The sequence below is a fragment of the Alexandromys fortis genome, unplaced genomic scaffold (genome assembly GCF_014885135.2).
Source record: "Alexandromys fortis isolate MF-2015 unplaced genomic scaffold, M_Fortis_MF-2015_v1.1 scaffold_197, whole genome shotgun sequence".
Taxonomy (NCBI): Eukaryota; Metazoa; Chordata; class Mammalia; order Rodentia; family Cricetidae; genus Alexandromys; species Alexandromys fortis.
In genome coordinates, this window is record NW_026068072.1 from 325,167 (window position 1) to 340,920 (window position 15,754).

Consider the following 15,754-nt stretch of genomic DNA (forward strand, 5'->3'; position numbering starts at 1 on the left):
AGCTGGTGCAGGAGGCCCAGCTCACCTCAGCGCTGCCATCCCCAGGCCGCAGGGCCTGTGCTGTTTAAGAAAGGAAGCAGGAAGCAAAAATCATTGCTTTGTGGGCTGTACTTCAGTTCCCATCTCCAGCTTCCTGCCTTGGCATCACTTTGTGGTAGTCTGTGACCTACTTCGTTCTATGACGGACAGTCACCTGTGAGCCAAATCATTTCTTCACCCCTCAAGGTAGCTTTGGCCACAGCCACAGAAAGCAGACAAGAATAGGGACCCTTAAGCCAAACCTTGCAAAGACCTGTCTTCTGGCCTCTGATTTAAAAAATATAACTGGCAGCCACATAAGGAACACTAAGTGAGGTTTCACAGAAAAATCATATATGTAACTCCTATTGAAACACCAGGAGCCAGACATGGTGCCATGTGTCTGTAATTCCAGCACTTCAGAGACTGGGGTTGGAGGATTGTGATTCCGGGCTAGCCTGGGCTACATAACAAGACTGTTGAGCAGGAGAGGAAGGGGAGGAGAGAATCAAGGTTCTTGACAGGAGCTGAAAAATGACCATCCCTTGGCTAGAAAGGAAGGAAAGGTGTGTTCATTTGCTTTCATTCCCACCCAGCCCCATGACCAAAGGCCGACCGAGGGTTACATGGAAAAGAAGATGCTTCCCTTGGTCTCTGCTCTCCAGAGTGGACAGTCTTAGAGTCTAAGCGGGTTAGTGCCAGAGGGAGTCGGGGCTGCAGGTGAGATGCCACACCCCGGGATGCATCTTGAGGAATCAGAACTTGCAAGGAAGCCAGGGCATGGGCGGGACGGAAACACTCCAGGGCACAGACAGGTGGCATGACTTGTGTGGGCTCAGATGTGGGCATCACACATTGTTACGATGGTATTGGGACTTCACCCTGGAAAATACGGATCACCTCAAGAGGTTCGAGCCTACTGGATTTGGAAGGTGGCCTCAGATATGGCTAAGTACGGACGCCAGAACCAAGCTGTTCATTGTCTCCTGCTTCATGATGTGTTCTAGTATTGCTGAAACTCAGAATACTGCTCTTCTTCCTACACTCTAATTGCTTTCAGAGCTTCCTAGAAACACAGCACTCTACCAACAAAAAGAATTCTGTCTTCTGGGCTGGAGAGATGGCTCAGAGGTTAAGAGCATTGTCTGTTCTTCCAGAGGCCCTGAGTTCAATTCCCAGCAACCACGTGGTGGCTCACAACCATCTATAGTAAGATCTGATGCCTTCTTCTGGTGTGTAGGCAAACATGCAGACAGAACACTATATAAATAATAAAAAAAAAAAAAGAATTCTGTCTTCTTTCTAGCTCGGACGTACTGTAGTGAGGTCCAGGAGCACTTTCTTTTTAGAAGGGAGAGAGACTTGCCCAGGCCTCATCCTTGTCATTGGGGCACTGGGTTCTGCCTGGAGCAGGGAGAGAAAGTATACACATTGAGCACAGACTGTACCGGGCCCAGCAAAGGTGCTTCACCCACAGTTCACAGCCACCTGGGACTGTCAGGAGCGCCACTTATCAAAGGAGAAAACAACCGCTCAAGGGACTCCCACCTGACTGTAGGCCCCGACAGTGAGTCCATGGTCCCGCAACCCCTAAATAATCCCTTAGGGTATTCACCAAGTAACCCCTTACTGCTAAGAAATTCCAACAGCCCCAAGCTTGCCCTTGATCTATTTTCTCGTTGAGTCATTCATTTGACACGACTAGTCTCAAACTCATTCTAACGTGTGCAAGTTACCGACGACAGATCAAAGCTCCCTCCGCTCCTCAGGCCTCAGTTTCCTTATCTGAACGTCCAGGTTTTGTTATATTTAAATATAAAATCTCACCGCAGTATCTACAACGCGACTGCAGCGCTTAGCTGCTTAGCGAGTGTTAAAACTGCACCCCCAAGTGGAGGACGCGTGAGATGTGACCTAGTATAGAGTTCGTGCGACACCATCCCCACCCCCACCCCCGCGATTCCGACTCGGCCAGTGGACCCATGCCCGTAGTTCCCGCGGATCCAGGTAGGTGGCGCTGTCGGCATGCGCTGCTGCCGGGGAGCCAGGGGCGGGGCCTTCCAGCCCCTCCTCCCTGCCCCGCAGGTGGCCACGCCCACAGTGGGAGCTCAGAAAGCTTCCGCTTTCTGGCTCCAGGAGTCCTAAGAAAGTCCGGTCTCCTTTTCTGTTGACACTGCTGCACTATCAGCACCTGACAGTTCTGGGATCCAGTACCGCAGCTCTTTCGGTCAGTCTCTCTGAGACCGTTTCCCCGCCTGTACGAGACAGGAGTATCTCTGCTTTTCAGGATTATGTAAAGTACTGTGTGAAAATTCCCACTGCAAAAACAAACAAACAAATAGGGCTGGAGAGGTGGCTGCTCTTCCAGAAGACCCAGGTTCCACTAAGTCCAGTTCCATGGGACAATTGCCCTCTTCTGATCTCTGTGGGCCCTGCAATGCACATGGTGCACACACATACACACAGGCAGAACACTCATACGGTAAAATAACTTCTCTTTAACAAAATGCCTGATGCACAGGAGATGGCCAACAATCACCTTTCCTAACAATTTTTTATTTATTGTGATTCTGCCACATGACCAGAGCTCCTGAAGGGAGAATCCATGTCAACACAATAAAGAACAGCCCAGGAGCCAGGTGTGGTGATGTATATCTGTAATCCTGGCACTTAGGAGGCAGAGGCAGACAGATCTCTGAGTTTGAGGCCAACCTGGTCTACGTAGAGAGTTCCAGGCTAGACAGGGCTGTATAGTGAGATCCTGTCTCAAACTAACGGCTTAGGACATATCCTGTAATCTGGCCGCTCTTCCTCCCTCTCCCCGGGTGTGCTGTGTGACTCTGGGCCTCTGTTTTATCATCTTTAAATGGGGGGGGGGGGGACGGAACGGTTAAGATGTTTCAAAATTCTGGCTCCCCAGTTCTGTTAATCTGCAATGGACCCCTAAACCCTAAAACCAGCCTCTGATGTTTCCTAGCTAAGCAGTGATATCTGTCCTCTGCAGCCTGGGATGGGACCACGCATGCAGGGGCTCAGTGCAGCCTTGAGCTCCAGAGAAGGCTGTCGAATGGCTGCTTGGAGACCTTGGCCTGAGATGCTTGCCTGGAAGGCTGAGTCCTTCGGCTCCTTGTTACTGAGCACCTACTGTGTGCAAGACCCTGACATAGGCTCGGAGAATCCAGCAACAAGACACACAGGCGAAGACACACAGGCGCCTACCCCCAGGCACAGCGCAGGGGAGGAGTCATGAAGGGGGATGGCTGACAGGGTCAAGACTTAAGCTGGGGGCTGGGTGAGCTCTCTGAAGAGGTGACTTTAGAGCTGAAATCTCATTAGGCTGTGGAGGGGGACAGGTAATGGCCAGTGCAAAGGCCAGGGGGTTGAAAGAAGAGGAGCATCGTGTCTTTCCTGGTCAGGCAAGTTCTCCCGCTGAGCTGTGCCCAGAAGGGAGTTGGAAAGTCTTAGGGGCAAAGGCGACCCCTGTAGCCAGAGGCAGTCTAGGAAAGATGCTGCATTTAGCCAGAAGAGTTTGGTTTCCGTCCTAAGAACAGGGAGCTGTCTTACCACTCCTGAGAGGACAGTGACAAGTTCACACTGTAAGGAGCTGTGGCCGGGTGCTCAAGGAGGCCCGTTATGGACTCCGGAAAACAGCTGTGCCCTTCCCTGTCCTAATAAAAGGCTGGCTCTTTCCTCCTGGCTCAGACACAGGCACCTGCCTCACTGCCTTTGTGGCCAGACCTGGTGGCGAGGTGGGGGGTGTCTTCCAAGTCACGGTCCTGGGATCGGGACTATAGCTCAGCTGGTAGAGCACTCAGCAAAGGCGGGCAAAGCCTCAGCATAGCACAGACTGGACGTGGTGGCTGGTACAGGCCTATTACCCTAGACTCTGGAGGTAGTAACAGGAGGGTCAGAAGTTCAAGGTCACCCTCAGCTACACAGCAAATTCAAAGAAATCCCCTAATACTTGCAACTTTGTCTCCAAAATAAAAAACTGTCATAGTCCTGGCTTCAGACAGACACATCACATCTCACAGACCTTCATCTACACCAGCAGCCACCCAGGGACCCCTGTTAAGAAGCCCTAATGTCCTCTCCTTCCCTGTGTGACCTGTGAAGTGCCCCTGGCCAGCGGTGGCTAGGCCACACCCGCAGGCTACCAGGCCAACTGCCCAGAGGATTGGCATCACACCCAACGGCTAAGCTCTTTGACTGGCCGTGCCCATGGTTACGGTCATCTGAGGAGACGGGCTTCCACCCTACCTGGCCTCAGGTTTCTGCCCTAGGGAGAATTCCAGGAGAGTCTGATTGAAGCTAGGTCTTTGGCAGGGTGGAGTCTCAGGCTCTGGGAAGAACGCCAGCTCTTTTCAGGACCAAGGTACACAAACCACCTCATCGTCCTCGGCCTCCTTGTACTGTGTGTCTCCATGGCTTCTGGGAAGAGATGGGTCTGTGACTTCAGGGGGAGCTCATCTGAGCCTGGCCTAGGCTGTGTGGCTCTGGAAAGATGTCTTTGTCCCCCTGGGTATAGGCTCCCTCTCCTGTATCCATGAGGAGTTCCAGAGGACAAAGGTCAACACGGTACCAGGTGCACACCAAGTCCTACATAAGTGCACATTTCCCAGTGCTAGTGTATGTGTGTGTGTGTGTGTGTACATGTGTAAATATATATGCTATTTATACTGCTGAAAGGAAATATTTTTAACAGCATTTAGAGATTAAGCCAAACTTACATTTTCAGTTTAAAAATGAAGCAAAAGTGTAGGAGCTGATCCCCTAAAGGATTCTCTCACTTGCAGAGCTGTGTTCCAGTCCCAGCGCCACTTACAGCAGCCTCGGTGTCACACCTGTGATCCTAGCACTCAGGAGGGTCAGAAGTTCAAGGTCATCCTCAGCTTTGTAGTGGATTTGAGGCCAGCCTGTGTTAGAAAACGTAAAAAAAAAAAAAAATCCTTTTGTAAACGAAATTGTAAGGTGTGTTTTGCAGCAGTGATGAGGCTACACTGTTCCTTTAGATTCGGGAGTACTGGGAGCACAATTATGGTCAAACTCAAGGTCACAGACATTCTGAACCTAAGTGAGAAACCCCCAGTTGCTGCATTTAGCATCCTTGTTTGAGGTGTCTCGAGGAAAACCCATGATCTCTGCCAGCAGCTTTGGTTTTATAGGTTGTGCCGAAGTTGATTCCGGTCACCGGGGAAAGCAGGCTACGCACCGAGTCAGCCTTCTCCCCTTCTCATGACCCCTAATTTACTTTTCCTTCCTTCTTTCTTCCTTCCCTCCCTCCCTCCCTCCTCCCTTTCTCCCTTTCCTTCTTCCTATGTGCCTGTCTTTATGAATCTCTATGCACAATGCATGCAGGTGTCTGCAGAGGCCAGCAGAGGGCTCCAGGGCCACTGGAACCGGAGTTACAGGCAGATGTGAGCTGCCATATTGGTACTGGGAACTGAACCTGGGTCTTCTCTAAGAGCAGCCAGTGTTCTTGCCTGCTGAGCCATCTCTCCAGCCTGATTTTCGTTTTCTGTTCTGCTTCAGTTCTGGCTTTGTAATTCAGGGAACTACTCTAGGCCCCCAGGGACCTCGTCACTAGCCCTTGGGTCCAGTGTAGGGCAGGACTGAGGGGTTCCAGGGAAGAGAGATGGGGGTGGAGGCCCATGGTGGAGCCCAGGGGAGAGGAAGAGAGTCCCGTTAACAATGTCTGCTGTCATAGTTTTCTGTAAAGTGGGGTCGCTAAAGCCAGTTCAAAAGGTCACTGCGTAGCATGATGTTAACTACGTAAGGCCTTGGAAAACCTGGAGAGTATGTGAAACTGGTCAGGCTGAGACAGCGCTGTCATCCTGAGAGCCATGTTGGCCAAGGGCACGGCACAAGTGCCATGACAGACAATGGCACCATACCCAGCGACACCATAGCCAACTTAGTCTGCGTGGACACACTCTGAGATATTTCTAGAAAAGCAAATTTGCCAGATGGCAACTTTCTCAGGCCATAGCCCACCCTGAGCACGACTGTCCACTGAGCAGCTACAGATCTCCCAGGCGCTGCCCACACGTCATGAACACTGCTGTATTCAATCCTGATCCACAAGGTTACTGTCCATTATACAGAGAGGGAAGCCAGGCTTGGGGAGGCATGGCCACCTCTGCCCAGGGACACACAGCTTAGAAGCATGGCAGAGCCACACCAGGGACCAGACTTTCTTTTAATCTCTCCTGATAGCCTAGGAACCACATTCCATGTGAGTCAGGGGATGCAGCCATCTTCAGGATATTCGTAGATACAAGGGACCATCATCACAGTCAACTCCACAGCGTCTTCATCACCGTAAAAAAAAAAAAAAAACAAGCCCCCAACTCCCCAGCTGTCACCCTCGGTCCCATTTCTTCCCCTTCCTCCAGTTCTGCAACCACAACTATCGTCTCTATGGAGTCTTGTCATTTCCTAAACATTTGACTGCACAGCATACGACCTTGAATTCAGGTCTGGTTTCTTCACTTCAAAAGATTACATTCACTGGGTGGTGGTGACGCAAACCTTTAATCCCAGCACTCGGGACACAGAGGCAGATGGATCTCTGTGAGTTCGAGGCCAGCCTGGTCTACAGAGTAAGTTCCAGGACAGGCTCCAAAGCTACAAAGAAACCCTAGCTTGAAAAGCCAAAAAACAAAACCCCAAAAATCTCTACATTCGTTTATGAGTTCACCCCAGAGAGGGAGCCCACAGCAGACCAAAGTATAGATACCACCAAAGCCCAACTTGGTGAACAATGAGTTTTATCGAGATTACTTAAAAGAGCAGAAATGACTCAAAGACAGAGGCATCACCAAAGCCCAACCCGGCACGGTGACAGCTCACACATGGGACACACTGGATCACATGCACAGCTTGCTGGTTTCTGCTTCTTCCTGGCCAACTTTGCAGTTCAGCCTACCTGAGTCTTCAGGGCAGCTTGGCTCTACTTACTCTGGTGGGGAGGGGCCTAATGAATCTGGTCAGTTTCAGGGACTTCCTGAAGCTGTTTGAGTTGTTTACCTCCCTGCTTAGGAGCTTCTCTGTAGAGTGGAATGTTTCTATCAAAACTGTTACACCACATCCTGCACGGACATCTTCCTCTTTTGAGGTCCATCTGTATTGAAGCAGGGATTGGTGAAGACAGTGAGATACACCCGCCTGATTTATCGGTTCGGCATTTGGGTTCCTTTGAAGCTATTTGAATAACACTGCTCTGAACACTCTCCTGTTTTTGTCAGACTCAAGCTTTCGGTTCCCTCAGCTGTGTCCCTTGGGTGAGGAATTGCTGTGTCATGTGTCACTGTGTTCCTAACATTTGAGGAACTAGCTGTCTGTTTTCCACAGGAGCCTTACACTCAGGCTTCTGTGTAGACTGTGGTCCTGCCGGCTCTGCTCTGCTGAAGGGTTAGCTGCTTGGGCTCAAATTATCCCAGCGATGGCGTCTCCCATAAGTGGCCTCTCGGGTGCTTTTCCACTCAGTGCTGAAAGAATCTTTCCCTCCTGGATGTCTCAGGCTGCTGATGAGGCAGGGCTTTTCTGTGACAGTGTCTCAGGTGGCCGTTGTCCTGTTCTATATCCTGGTCCTAGTCCCACAGCTTCTGGATCTCTGTAGCACATGGCCCTGGGCCTGGCAGATAAGAGGCACCCCATAAGCACAGGACACAGGCTCTGTGCTCTCCAGGAGGCCCTGTAGGGGGAGTGGTCATGCCCACAAGTAAGCCATCCTGGAACTGTGTGGGATTCAGGACTGACACTCCCCCCACCCACTGTGGCTCTATGGGACTCCCTGTCACTCAAGATCTCTTATGTTTCTTCCCTCCCAGCAAAAGGTCAAGAGCCTCTTCGCTTTCTGGTAGCAGTAGGAAGGTCACGAGCCCACAAGGGGACCCACAGTATTCAGTGGCCCCAACTTGTATTTGCTGGGTACCCGCCACTCCGCCCTCTCTGTTTGTCCCTTTCCCTGGGCAGATCTTTATGCTTTCAACTAACCCTGCTTCCTGAGTTTTCACTTTCCCTGCTGAAGTACACCAGGTGTTTACCAAGATCACCGTGTGTGTGTGTGTGTGTGTGTGTGTGTGTGTGTGTGTGTGTGTGAAAGTGAGGGCGGTGAGGGAGGGGGAGGTAGAGAGTGTGCGTGTGTGTGTGTGTGTGTGTGTGTGTGTGTGTGTGTGTCTTGCTGAGGAAGAAACACAAAGACTCACACGCACTAGGCAATCCCTCTGCCCCAGCCTGTCTTGACTTGAAGAGCACAGAGCAGTAGTACTCAGAATGGGCAGCCATCACCCTGTCCACCATCACCCTGTCCACCATCACTCCGTCCGCCATCACCCCGCCCACCTTCTGTATTCTCTGCTTCTGAAGCTAAAACCCCACCCAGTAAACAAGACCCAGGCTCTAGTATCCCAGGCTCCATCCATCAGGCTCTTGCTAGGCAGCCCAGGTTACCCTCTGCAGCCCAGGCTGGCCTCTGCAGACTCTTAATCCTCCCACTTCAGCCTTCCCAGTGCTAGCATTGCAGTCCTTGATCAACCAGCTCTTTGTGTGTGGTGTGGGGGCCAGAGGTGTGCCTCAGGTGTTCCTCAGGGTCATCCACAGTTTCTAGGATCTCTCACTGGCCTGAAGCTCACAGGTAGGCTAGGCTAGCAAGCCGCAGGGATCAGCCTGACTCTTCCTCCCAGTGCTGAGACCATGAGTGTGTGGAACCAGGCCAGGGCTTTTTAAAAGTGTGCACCCTGGGGATTGAATGCAGGCCTCACTCTTAGGCAAACACTTTACCAACTGAGCCATCTCCCAGGCCTCTCAGCCTGAGCTTTTAAAAGCATCCACTAAGTGCCGTATGTCTGTCCTGTGGACTGGACACAGGATCCCCTACCTCCTGAAACAGCCATTTTCAAAGGACCTGGAGCTCCATGTGGGGGCTCTTGTCTAATCCCTCACAGAGCAAGAATTTTTAACCAGGTGTCCACATAACTGTCAATCACCAGCCTCTTAGCCCAAGCCAGGTATCTCTTGAATGGAAGCCTCAAGTCTCTGAGTCTGTGAGATGGGTTTGGTGAGCCCAGCTACTGTGCTTGGGTCCCTCCTCTGGTTCAGCCCCAACTTCAGCAGACTTCCTGTCGGGGAGGTAAGGGGTAGCATGCACACCCCTCCCCACTGCCAGACAACTGCCAGTTCACTCCGCTGGAGACCAAGGCCACCCAGAGAGCGATATTCTTTCCCCACCCTGAGGCAGCAGCCTGTGGAGGCCCACCTTCTCTCTGGGCCTGGTTCCCTCCTGTAAGTGGGCCCAGCGCTGCTCACCTCAGGCCCAGGTAATTGGTGAGTTAATTATTAAGATTTATTTCTGAAGTTTTTTGCCATGTTGCTTCTCTTTAGGCTCCTCCCGTCCTTCTCTCACCCCGCCCCCTCTTGCCAGTCCCCCCCCCCCCCAGTGCTGTGCTGTGCCCAGCCTGAGCACGGACCTTCCTATGCTCGCCATGGCAGTCCCCTCAGCTGAAGAAAAGTAACCATGATGAGAGTGACTGCTGTTTGGGGCTCTGTGACGACCTGGTGCCACCAGAGCTTTCAGAGCGGGGACACTGAGGCACAGACAGGAAGGATCGTGGCTTGGTGGTAGAGTGTGTGAGGGTGGCAGGGAGTCCTCGACAGTGCGGGTGCCTCCCGGGCTTTTCTACCAGCCGTGATGGACGTGAGCTGCCCGGCAGGCGATGGCCTGGGCGCTGGGACCAGTGATGAATGGAAGAGCCAGGCACCGAGCCAGGTGCCTGCGCACAGACCGGGGAGGACCCTGGGGTGGGCGGGCGCGGGTGGGCGGGACCCCGCGGGGCGGCGCGGCCGAAGCGCTGCCGGAGGAGAACGCGGCGGGATCAGGAAGCGGCAGCGCTGCGCCCTCGTCCCGAGGTGAGTGGGACCGCTCCGGGGAAGGGGTCCGCGAGGTCCCGACGCCCCCGAGCCGACGGGGTCTAAGACTCGCTCTCCCCGCTGCGCGAGGGAAGCGGGAGGCGCTGCCACTGTGAGTGTCACCTGTGGATTATTGGGCGCCGACATGGGCCTGAGGGGTGCAGATCTAGGTCACCTAGACCCAAGTCCCCAAACCGAGGCCAGGCAGGGCCGTCACCTGCCTGGGACCAGCCCCACCTAGGGCTCGTGGCAGGGATGGGCGCGGGCGGAGAGAGCTGTGAGCTGGCAGCTTCTCGGCCCGCTTCTCAGAATTTCAGAAAGATGGCTCAGCCGGAGAGGCTACAAATCTTTTACCTTAGCGTCACCCTGGAAACTCGTGGTCGTCTTCAAGGACAGAGAGAGACCTCCACACTCCCAACTTGGCTGAAAATTCAACCTCAGACCCCCTTGAGGCTGTCTTCCCGTCCAGAGGGGCCCAGTCCAGCCACCCTCTTGTGCAGAAGAAGGCCCAGTCCAGCCACCCTCTTGTGCAGAAGAAAAACCCCAGGCTTGGGGTAAGGATGGAGCCAAGTGGATCCAAACATGCCCCCAGCAGGCTCTGCACAACGGAGCTGGGGCTGTGAAGTGGGGGTGGGGGGAAGTCTGACTCTTCTGCTGGCGGCTGGGGTAGGGGGTGGCATGAATCTTGAACTTCTAAGCACATGTCACGTGCGAGCTTTGTTTGGGGAGGTAAGAAACCCTGGCAGAGCTGAGTCCAGCTGCCTTGGCTGTTGGCCATGTGGGGATAGCTCTCCATGTGGGTACAGCTGCCACAGGTGAGATGCCTGCAAGGCCCAGGCCCTGTCATCGCCAGTTTAGGAGCCCATCCTGGGTGGGCTCTGGGCATGCTCTACCCTCTTCTGCGGTGTGACCTTGGCCTAGTCCCCTAGCTGCCTGAGCCTTGGTTCTTCCTTATTAATACAGTCACTGGGAGTGCACTCCAGCGCTGTTGTGGGGACAGAGCCCTGGAGGAGTTTGCCGCTCGGCCACAGTGGTTTGATGTTGGCCATTCCCTCTCTGTTGCCTTAGCAGAGGCTCAGGATGAAGCCATTTTCCTGCCTCCTGCTCTGCTGTGGAGAATGTGGGGACCTGAAGATGGCAGACCCCTCCTTCTTGCCTTTTTAAAAATTTTTTGGACATCTCTGGGAGAGAGTGCTCTCCACAACTGGCAAACACCCAGCTTGCTTTGCTCTAAAGGCTCACTTTGAAGCCACAAGGGATGGTCTCTTTACATGGGTTCACCAGACACAGGGGTCCTGTGAGCCCTGAAAAGGTATCTAGGTTTCTGTAGAAATACAGAAAATGGCCAGGAAAGAAGGGATTGTCCTCTCTTCTGGGCCCCACCAACGCCCTGTCCCCAGGGCACTCTAAAAGCTCAGTACCCATGGATGCTGGCACTCGGGTACCTCAGCTTGGCCTAGCTGTAGCCGGAGGGGTGTGAACACGGCAGGGGTGTGAACACGGCTCGCCTGCCACACCCTCCTTCCTCATGTAGTGGTGGCTTCCAGGTGGGCACCCTGGTGCACCTGGGAGGGCTCAGAGGATGCACACTGGTGGTGGGTGTTGTTAAATGCAGAAGGAAAGGCTGGAGAGAGGAGAGCAGACCCAGACTGCATGAGGATGCCTTTGATCAAGGTGGCGACTGGGCCACACCTAAAAGAATAAATGCAGAACCAGAGGGGAGGGCGTTTGGAGGGACCGGTGCTAGCTAAGACATGCCTCGTGTGCTACCCACGGCGGGTGTCGGGTGTGTGGATCAGAGAGACTTCCGTTTGGCCAGGGTGTGTGAGCCAGGCCAAGGCGACCTAGAAACCCTGAAAGTTGGGGTGAGGGTGCTGCTGTGTTCATTTGGTATAGAAAAACCCCTTTAGCTGCAGAGTGGAAATGATTGCAGGGCTGGCTTGGGAAGTCTGTGGGTATGCAGGCTGGGGAACTCTGGTAGTCTTCAGAAACCCAGGACCTCGCTGAGCTGAACCCTGGCCCCGAGCAGATGCTGTCAAGAGGACCTTAGTGTTTTGCATTCCAGAGTGGGGCCCACGAGACTGGGCGTCCTTACCTCTCATGAGCCCTGGCCCTGCTCTCTGCCTCGGTCTCTCCTTGTTTGACTTTGGGAAGACAATCTAGTCTGTCTCCAGGAGGACTTGGGAGATGGTTCCTGTCTCTGACAAGATCTAGAGTCCGAGAGAACATTTGTTTCACACCACAGGTTCTCTAGAATGTTCCACATCGTTGGTTCAGAGCACCTGTTAAAGATTAATTCTGCTCCCAGCAGATACTCGTGGTCCTGGTCCCTGTAGCTGCTGCTGTGAACTCTGGGTACAGGGTCAGTCTGCCTTGGTCTGCAGGGTGAAGTCATTTCCCTTAGAGTCACTCAGCTCACAAGGGACCTAAGTCTCAATTGTCCCTAATCCCTGTGACGGCCAATCCCCGTTTGTTGGGACCTTTTCCGGGGATGACCTGAGACTCGAGGAAGAGGTCCTACAACCATATGGTCCTACAACCATAGCGCAGGCTGGATTGCTTCTCAACCCCTAACCCTGCTGCTTTCTGCTGGGGGTTTGAGAAAGTCGCCAGGTGTTTCCAAGCCTCTGTTTTCTTACCTGTGAAAGGGGCTCGCTCTCAGGTTCACTCTGCCAGGCCAGCCAAAGCCCCACAGGCAGGCCCTGAAACCCTGGTTGCCTTCCTCACCCAGTGTCTTCCAGCCTGTCTAGGGCATGTTTCCTGGCATCCTGGGAGCCCTCGATGCCAGGCAGCAGGCCAAGCTAGACTTATGTTGTATGACTGATGGAGCCTTCCAGCCACACAGCAGTGCTAGGCAGTGGCTGAGGGCCAGGAACCCTCAACTTTCTTGCTCTCCTGGCTTAATGTTTAGAAGCCAGGTTTGAGCTCCAGCTCCTCCAGCCTCAGTTTCCCCATCTGCACATCGGAGCAAGCACTCCCATGTAGGACATCAGAGCACATGCCTTGTTGAGTCTCTGTGCACATACTCCAGCTCAGTCACCATCTGTCACCTGGCCACTTCTTACAGTCTCATTCCCCCTAGAGACACACCTTACATCCGAGGACACTGAGTCTCAGGAAGGGAGAAAGTTGTCTCTACAGAGACAGCTTGTTCCTGGCAGTGCTGGAAGCAAGCATCTGGTAGCTCTGTCCCCTTGGGTCCTGGAACAGCCAGTGACTGGCTCAGCTTGCTGTCCCCTCTTGAGTCTGACCAGTTCCCAAGCCCCGCTGTCAGTTCACATAGCTCTGCTGGCTGTGTGACTCCTGGAAGTGGCGTCACCTCTCTGTTCCCAGAGCTGCCACCCAGGAATTGCTGTAGAGTTCGCCAGCATGAGCGAGACTTGTGTGACTCTGGCTGCCACCCCATCCTAGCCCAGCTTCCCCGCCTTGGATGCCCTTGGGTCCCGCGAGCTGGACATTAGGCCACTTGCTCTTGTAAGTTGGCCACGCAGGAAGGCCAGGCCCTGCCTTTCTCTGTGACTCTTATTTCCGTCCCACCCTCAAGCCCATTCCTGACCGTTGCTTCCCCTTTCTGTCCCAGGCCCTGGCCACTCCTAGCTATGTGAGTCCAGGGACGTCACCCCACCTCTCTGCTTATGTTCCCGCAATAGTAAGGGAGGGTCCCACACCACCAGGTCGGGCACACAGGAAATCTCAGATCTGCTCCAGATGAGGTCAGGGGGTTGGAGTGGCCCCAGGAGGTGGAGTGGGGGAGTGGGCAGCCAGGCAGTGGAATTGGTGTTTTCCTTAGGTAGTGAGTAAGGCTGCCTCCCCCACCCACTGTCCTGCCTGCCCTGTACAAAGGGCTCCTCAGTCCCCTGGGCAACTGTTTTTCCTGAGGGTGGAGTGGCCTGGGGCCCACCCGGTTGACCAAGGAGATGACTGCCTATGGGCAGGTCTGTGTGTGTGTGTGTGTGTGTGTGTGTGTGATGGACCCATGGCCCTGGGGAGACTGGTAGGTAAGTAGCAGTAATGATCATGGAACTAACTCTTCTAGGTGGGGACCCCATTGGCCTGGCTCCTTCCTGTGTCACCTTGACACCGAGTAGGTCTCGAGAATGCTTATGAGCTGGGAACGGGAGGAAGGGAAGGACAGACATGTCAGCACCCTGAGGCCCATCGGAACCCCATTTGAATATAAACTCTGACTCTGAGAGCCAGGGGACATGGGGGAGTGTCCTGTCTAACTGAACCTCAGTTCCCTTCTCTACAAAGTGACTCAGGATAAGTATCATACTATGGGGATGCTGGATCTCATAGTCAAACAGCCCTGTGTACAGAAGGTGCTCAATAAAATACCTGTTTGTGGGTGAGAAAGCAGAAGTTGGATAAGTCGTCACTTGGGTAGAGGCTCTGCTGTGGAGATCAGTTATCCCGAAGGAGGATGACGAATGTCTCTGACTCCATCACTGTGGCACCCCAGGGATGTCACAGCAGGTGCAGAGGTGGTGCCATCTAGCTGGGGTCACACAGTTACTTCACTCCAGAGCCAAGCTGCAGACTCCAAGGCTGTCAGTTCTTCACTACCCATGATGCCAGCTGCCAGGGTATCACTGGGGGGAGGGGCTGGCCCTTGGAAGAAGAGCCTCCTGACCTCACACACTGTGAGCTCGGCTGTATATGTCTGGGTGTCTCCAAGACTCTGTGTGACATGGGAATAGGATAGTGGCGTGGTACCTAGCTTGAGGAGTTATGATGTAGATCAGAATTTGTGTAAAGCATTGGTGTAAGACATTTAATGCCCCCACTGTGGGTGGGGTTTCCAGTGAGCCTTCACCATGATTCCAAGTAGAATCTCTGGAGATGGCCCAGGCAGGGTCTTGATTGGATTTGTGCCTCGGGATCCCTTCCTACTGAGCCCCATTGCCACAGACTGCTTTTCTGTCTATTCAGGACTTTGTAAGGAATTGGGGGAGCTTGGTCTCCTAGCTGAGAGCTGGGTGCTCTCTCTCCTGACTTCCTTCCAGAGGTCATGAGAGTGTGCAGTAGGCCCTGAGAAAACCCTTTCCGAAGGTGAGATCACTAACCCTGGCATCGGAGCCAAGAAGTCTGGAGTCCAGTGCCCACCCAGCCACCATGTCTCTGGGCTCCCTCCCTGCTGTGAGTTGAAGGGAGGTTAGGCACAAGGACACAGATAACCATTACTGATCACTACTTTGTGTCAGAACTGAAATGATAGCACTTAATCCTCGCAGCAACCCTTATGATGGGAGCTGTTACCTTTGCAGTGCTGGGGGTAAAACCCAGGGCCTGGCACATGCCAGTCAAGTGCCCTGGACCACAGGTACATCCCCAGCTCTTGGTTCTTTGAGATAGGATCTTCTTCACCCGGCTCAGGTTGGCCTTAGACTAAGGATCCTCCTGCCTCACCCCCAGATGCTGGGATTACGAGTGAATGCTACTACATCCCGCTGTATAATTGAAAGCAGGCAGGTAATGCACCAGATAATTATGGAACGATGATAGGCGCATTTGCCGCTAGGGGGCAGTACGTTTCACCCCCATTTTACAGGTAAGAAAACCAGGGCTTGGACAGGAGGAGTGCCCTTGCCAGCACAGGAGAGGTGCAGGATAGACAAGGCAACATTCTGAGGCTATAAAACCCTCTCCAGGGCTGTTTGTGGCTGGGACTACCCCCAGGACAGGAGCTGGCTGGGGAGAAGGAAGCCCAGGTTTTGAAATCCCCGCTTTTTCTGAGCTGGAACCTGGCATTGGTGGACCATGGAGAACACAGAGCCTTCCCGTCTCTGTGCGCCAGGCTCTGTGGTGCAGAGGTTTTATACGTGTC

General features: G+C 53.5%; 1 protein-coding gene across 1 annotated transcript in view; it reads left to right on the forward strand.

Moving 5' to 3' along the window:
- Positions 1-9,846: 9,846 nt before the first annotated feature.
- The window catches only part of Trpv4 (transient receptor potential cation channel subfamily V member 4), a 34,169-nt gene continuing 28,261 nt past the window's right edge, over positions 9,847-15,754 (forward strand). Inside the window, exon 1 of the mRNA XM_050121174.1 lies at positions 9,847-9,927. The gene's annotated coding sequence lies outside the window, so the exon portion shown is untranslated. The remainder of the gene's footprint in view (positions 9,928-15,754) is intronic.